General features: G+C 37.6%; 1 protein-coding gene across 3 annotated transcripts in view; it reads right to left on the bottom strand.

Annotated features, from left to right (window-relative positions):
- GRHL2 (grainyhead like transcription factor 2) overlaps positions 1–9,820 on the bottom strand; it is a 210,464-nt gene that overhangs the window by 189,205 nt on the left and 11,439 nt on the right. The gene's annotated exons all lie outside the window — the stretch shown is intronic.

Here is a 9,820-nt window from a genome sequence, read left to right as displayed (position 1 = left end):
GACAGCAACTTGTCTGTTCCCCTTCCCCCAATTCCCCAGCGCTGTTCCCATCCCCCAAGTCCCCAATAAAAATCTTTAAAAAAAAGAAAAAAAGAAAAAAAACAGATGAACTTGGCTACCTAAAAATTAAAAGTTTTCACAGAGCAAAAGACAACATAGTCAAAAGACAAATAACAAACTGGTAGACAATGGGCTAATCTCTCAATACACACATAGCTCTTAAAATTCATCAGTGAAAGACTGGGAACAAACACCACATGATCCAGTAATTCTACTTCTGGGTATATACTTGTATCCAAAATAATTAAAATCAAGATCTTGAAGAGATATCTGCACTGCCATGTTCATTGCAGCACTATTCAAAATAGCCAAGATATGAAAACAGCCCAAGTGTCCATGGACAGATGAATGGATAAAAAAAATGTGGTATATGCATGCAATGGAATATTATTCTGCCTTAGAGAAGAAGGAAATCCTGCCATTTTTGACAATATGGATGAACTATGCTAAGTGAAATAATCCAAGCACAGAAAGACAAATACTGCATGACTCCACTTATATGAGTTATCTATAACAGTCAAACTCAGAGAAGGAGACAGTACAATAGTGATTGCCAGCAGTTGGAGGCAGGGGTAATGGGGAGTTGTTATACAATGGGTTTAAAGTTTCAGTTATGCTAGATGCATAAATTCTAGAGATCTGCTGGGTAGCATAGTGCCCATAGTTAATAAGGTATTATGCACGTCAAAATTTAAGAAGGTAAATCTCATGTTAAGTGTTCTTACACACACACACAGGGACACAAGGAAACTTGGGAGGTACTGTATATGTCTACTACCTTGATTGTGGTGGTGATATGACAGATATATGCATATGTCCAAAACCATCAAATTATACACATTAAATATGTGCAATTTCTGTATATCAATTATATCTTAGGCTATTTTTAAAAAGATCAACAATAAAATTAAAAAATAGGCAAAGAACATTAACAGATAGTTCACAGGCATAAAAATACAAATGGCTTCCAAATTAATAAAAAGAATTAAAGAAATATAACTTAAGAGACTAATAAGATACGATTTTTTATGGTAACAAAAATTTTAAAGACTGATAAGCTCCACTGCCTGAGGATAGGCAGAAATAGGCATATTCAAACATTATTGATTGAAGTATAAATTAAAGTAGAATTTTTCGAGAACAATCTAAGATTTCAATATATGTAGCCCTTGTTCCAGAAGTTCCACTTCTATGAATTTATCCTTTAGTCACTCATATAGTCATACTGTGGAATATCGAGCAATCATAGAAAAAAGGAGGTGATTCTGTATCATTGACATGGAACAATCAAAATCATAAAACACTATGTATAAAATCATGTAAAAAAAGTGAAAAATTTTAAAACTCTCAAATACATACATATTTATATGTAATATAATGCCTAGAAACATATTTAAAAGGCTATCAAAAAAACCATCAAATTCTGTTAAAAATAGGAGAGAAAGAATTATATTATCTTTTTTCTCCCCAAATTTATAGTTACTGTGTAATGACATATTTGTAAAATATTTGTGAATTTTAATTAGTAAATTCCACTTGTAGAAATTCATTCTAGGAAATGATCCAAAAATCTTGAAAGGTTTTATATCTGAGGATTTTTTAAAAGTCTTATTTTATTTATTTATTTAAAAAAAAATTTTTTTTAATTGGGGGATTAGGGGAGGGAAACTGTGTTGGGGAATTGGGGAAGAGAAACAGCCAAGTTGTTGTCCTTCAATCTTAGTTGTGGAAGGTACAGCAAGCTCAGTTCCAAGTCCAGTCACGCCACCCAGCTCAAGGTGCTGTGTTCAGTCTTTAGTTGAGGGTGGGCGTAGCCCACCATCTTGAACAGGCAACCTTGTCATTAGGAGCACATGCTCTAACCAGTTGAGCCATCCTGCCACCTGTTGGCAGCTCAGCTCAGGTGCAGCTCACTGGCCCCTGTGGGAATCAAACCAGTGACCCTGTTTCTCAGAGCTCGCACTCTTGAGCAAGCTCTTAACCAACTGAGCCACTTGGCCGGCCCCCTTATTTTATAATAGTGAAAATTGTGGTAACACTCTACATATAACCTAAATGTAAGTCAATGATAGTAAATCCACAGCACATAAATGCTCTTCAGCCATTAAAATATTTAGGAAAAAAATCATAAAATTATGGACAAATACTTATAGAGTTAGGATGGAAAAAATAAAAAAATATGCAATAGGACTAATTACTTAAAATTGCCTTTCATCGGCATAGTGCTTTATAAGTTTCATGGGGAAAGGTCATTATTTGTACCTTGAAAGTGATAGACTTCCTAATCAAACAATCCTGAAATTTACAGCTTTAAGAATATTGGGGAAAAAAGCAAAAAACAAAAAACAGGAGAAAGTGTAAAATGCATCATATGAAATCCTAGATAATCAAAGAATGTATTTAAAATAATAAGTTCAACCTTTTACCGGAATTAAATGTTTTTTTTCCCTTAAGCAGTAGCCACACTAATTAAGCTGAATTTTTCTTTTTGTACCCTCTCTGTTAGATCTGTAGGGAGAAAAAAAAATTTTATGTCCAAAAGGTTAACCATAAGAGAGAGATTGAAGAAAACAGCCTTGATAATTCACAGGCCAGATAATGAGTTCTTGATTAATGCAGCTGGCTCTAATGCCACCAACAATTTAAAAATAAATTCTGAACTGTCCTACATGTTTTCATGTTGTATCTCAGTTTAGAAAAGTACCAAATTACTTCCATAAATTGCCAGTTTCCACAGATGTTACCTTTAACGCTATAAGCAACATGCATATGTATGATAAGAAACACAAAGAGATGTTTCAACCCCATAACTCTAGAAAATATTTTTAGTGTAAAGTTTAATTGGAGTCCTAGAGGTTTATCTCTGAAAAGTAACTCCATTTTATTTTTTTATTATTATTATTTTTTTAGTCGAGCCATCCTACCACCTGTTGGCAGCTTAGTGGCAGCTTAGCTCGGGCCAGGAATCGAACAGGCGACCCTGTTATTCACAGCTCGCACTCTTGAGTGAGCTCTTAACCAACTGAGCCACTCGGCCAGCCTTAACTCCATTTTAAATGACCCTACTATTGAGATAAACAACCAAAGTGTTTCTTAGCTGCTAATCATAACCAAAATTAATAAATAGTAGATAAAGTGAATGGACGAGAGTCTGACCAAACCTGAGACATGAAAGATAGTGGCAGGGATTTTCAAACACAATAAAGAAGAAAATTTGAAGACTCACGCTTTTTTGTCTGATTTTGGACCTGCCTGCCTCCACTTTTCCCACAACCAGTTACCTCAAGAATTAAAGGTAAATGTGCATTTTTTTCTAAATTATGTTTTTTCTAATGATATCATTCAAGGTTATCAGACCTTAAACTACTATAGTCTGTTTCATCTTTGTGGTCTCAGACCCTGGCATGGTGCCCAGCTCTATGCCTGGCGTATAGATACTCAATAAATTATAAAGTGCAATAGATGTGTGTGGTGACCACTCAGCTGTTGTTTGCACATATTCATCCTGAACTGGGTCACCATCAGTTGGCTTGGAGATATGGGTTCCTTATCTCTTGACTAAGCTCCCTGAACTTGTGGTCTTTGAGTAGGGAACTTGAGTGCAGACCTGGGTCACTGCTTTCATTGACAAAGGATGGGGGCTGTGAAATAGGGACAGTTCCCAGACCCAATGACTTGTAGTGAGGGAAGAGACCATGGCTGCTGGACCTTCTGCTAATAAACTCTTATTACTGATGCTGAACTCTCTGCAAAACCCCCCAAAGAGCTTTAAAGGTATCAAAATACTACATGTATTAAAAACAAAACATAAAGCATTTTCGAGATAGAAAATATAATTTGAGTAAATGGAAAACAATGCAATTCAAAACAAGTTACCGTTTTTCCCTATCAAATTGGCAGACTACAAGGAGGAGGATGTGCATGGTTGGAGAAGGAAGCAGCATCTTCTCCCTCAGATACACTATTGGTAGGAGTGTTAATAAGGAGAAAATATCTGGATGGCAATTTGGAAATATGAACCAAATGATTTTAAAAAGAGCAACCTTATGATCAGAAATGTCTATTAATTGGAACGTATTTCAAGAAAATAAGAAGTGTGTGAACAAGGGCCAGCTGAGTGGCTCATTGGTTAAGAGTTGGCTTGGGACACCAGCTCTGAGCAGCAGAGCCCCGGTTCAGATCCCACATGGGCCAGTGACACTGCGCCGTCTACAGCTAAGATGGTGAACAACAGCTTGACCTGGAGCTGGGCTGTTGTTGAGTCACCAGCGACGACGTAGCCTGCAGTGGGGCTGACCAGCAGCAGGCGTGAGCTTTCACAAGCTGCTGTGAGCCGCCGTGAGTGGCCGTCCAATGGCTGGGGAGCGACTGCCTCACCCAGGAAGAACGCAATGATAATACCAACATGGGCCAGTGAAATGACCGTCCTCCACAACTCGACTGAAGAACAAAAAGACAGCAATTTGTCTGTTTCCCTTCCTGATTCACCAACACTGTTCCCTCCCCCAATTCCAACCAAAAAAAAAAAAGAAAAAAATACTCATTCAAATATTTACTTTAACAGTAAAACACTGAGAAAAAAAATCTACCAGTACCACAACAGGGAACTGGTTAAATTAATCAAACATTTACATTCATTGTCAAGCTATAGGGCCATTAAAAATATTTATCACTGGGGCCGGCCAAGTGGCTCAATTGGTTAAGAGCACACGCTCTGAGCAACAGGTCGCCGGTTTGATTCCCACATGGGCCAGTGAGCTATGCCCGAGCTGAGCTGCCAACAAGCAGATGGCTCAGCTGGTGAGAGCATGTGCTCCTAACAAACAATAAGGTTCCTGTTCGACTCCCACATGGGATGGTGGGCTATGCCCACCACAACTAAGATTCAACACAGCACCTTGAGCTGAGCTGCCCTGAACTGCCAATAGGCAGCCAGATTGCTCAGTGGTTAGAGCGTGTGCTCTTAGCAAAACAAGGTTTCTGGTTCGACTCCCGCATGGGATAGTGAGCTGCGCCCCCCGCAACTAAGCTTGAACACGGCACTTGAGCTGAGTGGCCCCAAGCTGCTGATGGGTGGCCAGTTGGCAACTGGACTTGGAGCTCTGCTAGCTGCACCCTCCACAACTAAGACTGAAGGACAACAACTTGTCTGTTCCCCTTCCCCAATTCCCCAACACTGTTCCCCTCCCCCAATTCCCCAATAAAATCTTTTAAAAAAAAAATTTATCACCATAGAAACCTATCTGTAATCAATATTAATTAAAAGAATAAGTTACTAAAGAATATGTAAATTATTATCTCATCTCTGTATACCTAGTATATTTGTATGTAATTGAATTTTAGAAAAGAGTAAAAATATAGATGTCAAAATGTTAGCATTGTTAGCAGTGTTAATATCTCTGAGTGGTAGTTTTGAGAGTAATTGTGTTTCCTAATGTTTTTACAATTAAATCTGAATTAATTACCTTTTAAAGGCCCTTTTAAATAACCTTAAAAATAAGGCAAAAGTAAAGGAAAAAATTTTCATGAGTTAAATCCATAAAGGTTGATCTCAAACTTTCCACATTTGAAAGCAATGAAAGTACTTACACTCACAAAAGCAACATATTTAACATCAAAAAATTTAAAGCTTTTACTCAAATTTTATTCAAAATTTTAATCATGAAATCAAATGATAAACAAGAAATTTGGAAAATGATAGCCAAAATTTCGACAAAAGTGTTAACAATTATAGGTGTGCAAAAAGCTCTCACAAATCAATAATAAAAATATCAGCATCCCAATTTTTTAAATTGGCATGAAAAATAAGAGCAGGCCACTGCTAACCCATATGGTGCAGGTGTTGGAAGGCATCCTTTTCCCTGGGCTGAGGCCAGACGGAAGCATAGCTGGATCTCAGCCCCAGGGTCCCTTCACCTGGGATACAACCACACAACCGGGTTTCGTAGCTATGGCAAGAGCAAGATCTTCAATGCAAAGGAAACATAAATGACCAATAAACATCTGGGAAAATGTTTAACCTCATAATTATTAAACTGCAAAATAAAACAAAAATACTCTTTTTTTGCCTTTCAAATTGACCAAGAACTTTAACTCTCATTTATTGGTGACACAATGTGAGAAAGACACTCTGAAATACTGTTGGCAGAAAGCAAATTTTTAGTCTTTACATTAGTCGTTTTCAAATTATGAATCAAGAACCTAAAGATATGTATGTCTTTTGTTCTTGTTTTCCCAGAAACCTATTCTAAAATAATAACCAGAGATACAAAGATTTATGTATAAGCATGATTCACACTAAAGAAAAAGCAAAACAACCTAAATATAAAAAATAGGAGATGGAAGAATTCCTCATTAAGTGCGATGTAGAAGAATACTTAAGTAGAGACTAGAAAATGCTAATATAACATTAAATGGAAAATGCAGAACGGCATGAATGATGTAAAAATGGGATGATAATTTGTATACTCTTTTGTAACTACATTCATATGCATGCACATATTAGAAACTGTAAGAAAAATATAAAAATGTTAGGGCCCTGGAATTATGAGTGATTTTTCTTCTATGTACTTTTCTCTAGTTTCCATTTTTTTCCTCAAAAGCGGATATTATCTTTGTAATCAGAAAAAAAGCCTCCCCAAGAAACGATGCTTAAAAAAGAAAACACATACAAATGTAAAACTGGATGACGAAACAGTTACAATAAAAGTCAGCCTGTGCTACAGCACTGAAAGCAGTGAGGATTCCAAAATGCTTCAACAGAGTGATTTATAAAATAATACATCAAATACTCAATACAATAAGAATCTCAGAATTGTAAAAGCATTTTCAGTTCCTTCCATATTCCAGGAATATTTGGTACAACAAAATCTAGTTAGTCTTGAAAGCTCTGAATAGCATGTTCAATTCAGTTCACCTGATCAAGTTTTTCACCAGGAGAAAACCTTACAACTTATAATTAAATGTTTCCCCGGGTAGAGACCATATGGACATTTCATTGTTTAGGAAGGATCAAGAAGACCAGAAAAAGCATATGGGTCTTTTAAGTACGGAACTCCTACCCCAGTTCATTTCAACTTCAGGATACTAGAAGAGATCAATAAATTGTGTCCCAAGATTTGAGAGCAAATTCAAAAAGCAAATTTGTGGTTTTGTGTGGCTGAAGAGACTACCAACCACACCTTTTGTGCTGTTTACTCAAATTGAAGATACGAATATGATAAAAAAAGATAAACCCGTAGCCTTTCGCTCATCTCCCTACCAAAAGACCTATAAGGATGTGTACTTTTATTTAGACTTTGAACATCGAAAAAAGATAACAATTTTTGAAAATGTAAGATACAGTGTTTGAGATCTGGTGAATTCCTACACAATGAGAAGAAAAGCATGGGGGAGGGTGGAGCCAGGTAGGTGTGGGAGAAAAGGGGGGCAATTGCAAATTTCACTGCTGAATCCACAATCAAACAGTATATCTATGAGTTCCTGTTTCACAAACAGCAGTTCCTGTTGAGTCCCACAACCAAAGGTTGCTTTGGTTTAGCTCACATTTACAAAGTTCATTTCTGTTTTTCTTTTGAAACCTTTATTTTCCCCCTGACATCATTTTGGCAGCTTCAGTGATCCTGTGAGGCCATTTTCTCCCTCAAATTCACATCATGTACTTTTTGTTCCCTGCTGTGGATGCTCCTTGGATATGTTGATAAGCAAATAATTTCACATTTGCGACAAAGCCTCCATTAGAGGCTGCCTGCAGGAAATCCAGTGATGCAATCTCACACAGCCTCACTAACAGACTCCAACTCCAGTCTGGCATGCTCTGTGCACCAGCTTGTAGAAGCAGGTAGATGAGTCACACACTCAGCCCTCCAGGGAAAGGCAAGTCTACGTTATGGAAAAAATAAATTGCTGTTAAAAAAAATAAATAAAACCTCGACTTTGTCTACAACTACTTTTTGTTTGCATAGAAGTCATTTTCCAGGCTCTTCTTATTCCTCCAAAAGATTAAATGCAGCTGAACCCACCGCCTAGCCTCTCCCAAGAACCTTCAGGTGGTTTCTGAGAATGGTATGGAAGGCAGCCTCGCCCACAGAGAACTTTCTCAAAGGAAAACTACACAGGCACATGCAGCTTACGAAGTCAAAGGGACCGTTTCTCTCAGTCGTTCCCCAGCTTCGGGGTATACAAATGTTGGAAAATCCTACACCTATTCATGCTCTATTGAAAAATAGTTGAACTAGGTAACTGGGCAAATCCAAAAAGATAGGGTCGTTAAGACACACACCCAACCGATCTGCAGGTGAGTGAGGCACAGTGCAGAGGGCACACGTGGCACAGCAGCAGTGAAGGGCAGGCAGGGTGGCGTGCCTGGACCAGGAGGAGGGGGCAGGGACCTCTGTGGGCACCAGATAACTTCCACCTGAAGCCAGCAAGCCGGCAGGCTTTTCCATTTTCTTTAGGGTATATGTGGGTTATTTCTAAATGTCTCCAGAGCAGAATGACTACTTCAAAAAATAACCTTTAAATTTTCCTCCTTAATTACAAGAGCAGTGTTCACTTCAGCAAACTAGAAAAACACAGAGGCACAAATAAGACACAAAAGCACCTATAATTTCTCTATGCAGAGAGCAAACTACTTTGAACCTACGGTGGTTTTATTATTTTGATTCTTTATTTTTTATGCCTATAAACATTCTAATACACCATGAACATTTTCCCCTGTCAGTAAATATTTTTCCATAATATGATTTATAATACTTGCATAGTATCCCATCATCGCACGAAAGTGTGATTTACTAAACCAATCCTGTGTCGCTGGACACTTGTTTTTCTGATTTTTCACTTTCCAAAATAGTGCTACCATTAATATCCTGATTACTTCCTTAAGATACCTAAAACTGAAATTTAGGTATCAACAGGTAGGCCCATTTCAACCTGTTTTGCCAAACTGCTTTCCAGAAAGTTTGTAATAATTTATAATCCTCCTAGAAATGTATTTTCTCCAAATCCAGTTTTGTTAATCTTGGCCACTCTGACAGGGAAACTTGGAATTTCCCTGTTGTATAATCTGTACTTCTTGGATTATTAATAAAGATTAATATTATTTCATATGTTTAATAACCACCTGTATAGCTTTTGTGAATTGTCTGCTTGTTGCCTTTAACCATATTTCTGTTGAGGCATTTGTCCTTTTTCAAGTTTTCAAAAATATGTAAGATATACTTATTTTCCAAAGTAGACACCAAGACTGCAAAGTAGCTAAAAACTCTAGGTCTGCAGAGGAAGCATACATGGACTTAAGGAGTCCTGTAACCCATCAAAAGTCCTCCAACATGAGAACCTTCCAAGGGCTACAGTCTCATTTGTCCTGATACAGTACTGACTGCAGAGAAAATCAACTTCAGACACTTAAATCCTACGACACAATAGGCTACCAGAGGAGATTTTATTCCTGACCTAAATGAATGGTTATTGTGTGCTCTAATATAGAATGACATATTACCTTATAATTGAAGTGAAACTACAGGCACTACCTTTATCCTTATATTATTTAATACCTTTCCTGAACACTTACTAAACTACTGGCTTGGTGATATTGTCTGACAGTGGTGTCCCTGAATTATGTTTTATTAAAAGGAGAAGAGGGAGAAGAAAAAGGAAGAAAGAAGGAGGAGGAGAAGGAGAAAGGGGAAGAGGAGTGGGAAGAAGGAGGAGACAGAGGGAAGAAAAAGGGGGAGGGGAGGAGGGGGAGGAGGAGGAAGAG

The sequence above is a fragment of the Hipposideros armiger genome, unplaced genomic scaffold, assembly GCF_001890085.2.
Source record: "Hipposideros armiger isolate ML-2016 unplaced genomic scaffold, ASM189008v1 scaffold_70, whole genome shotgun sequence".
NCBI classification, from domain to species: Eukaryota; Metazoa; Chordata; class Mammalia; order Chiroptera; family Hipposideridae; genus Hipposideros; species Hipposideros armiger.
Note: the sequence above shows the minus strand (reverse complement) of the source record. Positions and strands in the feature narration are given on the sequence as shown.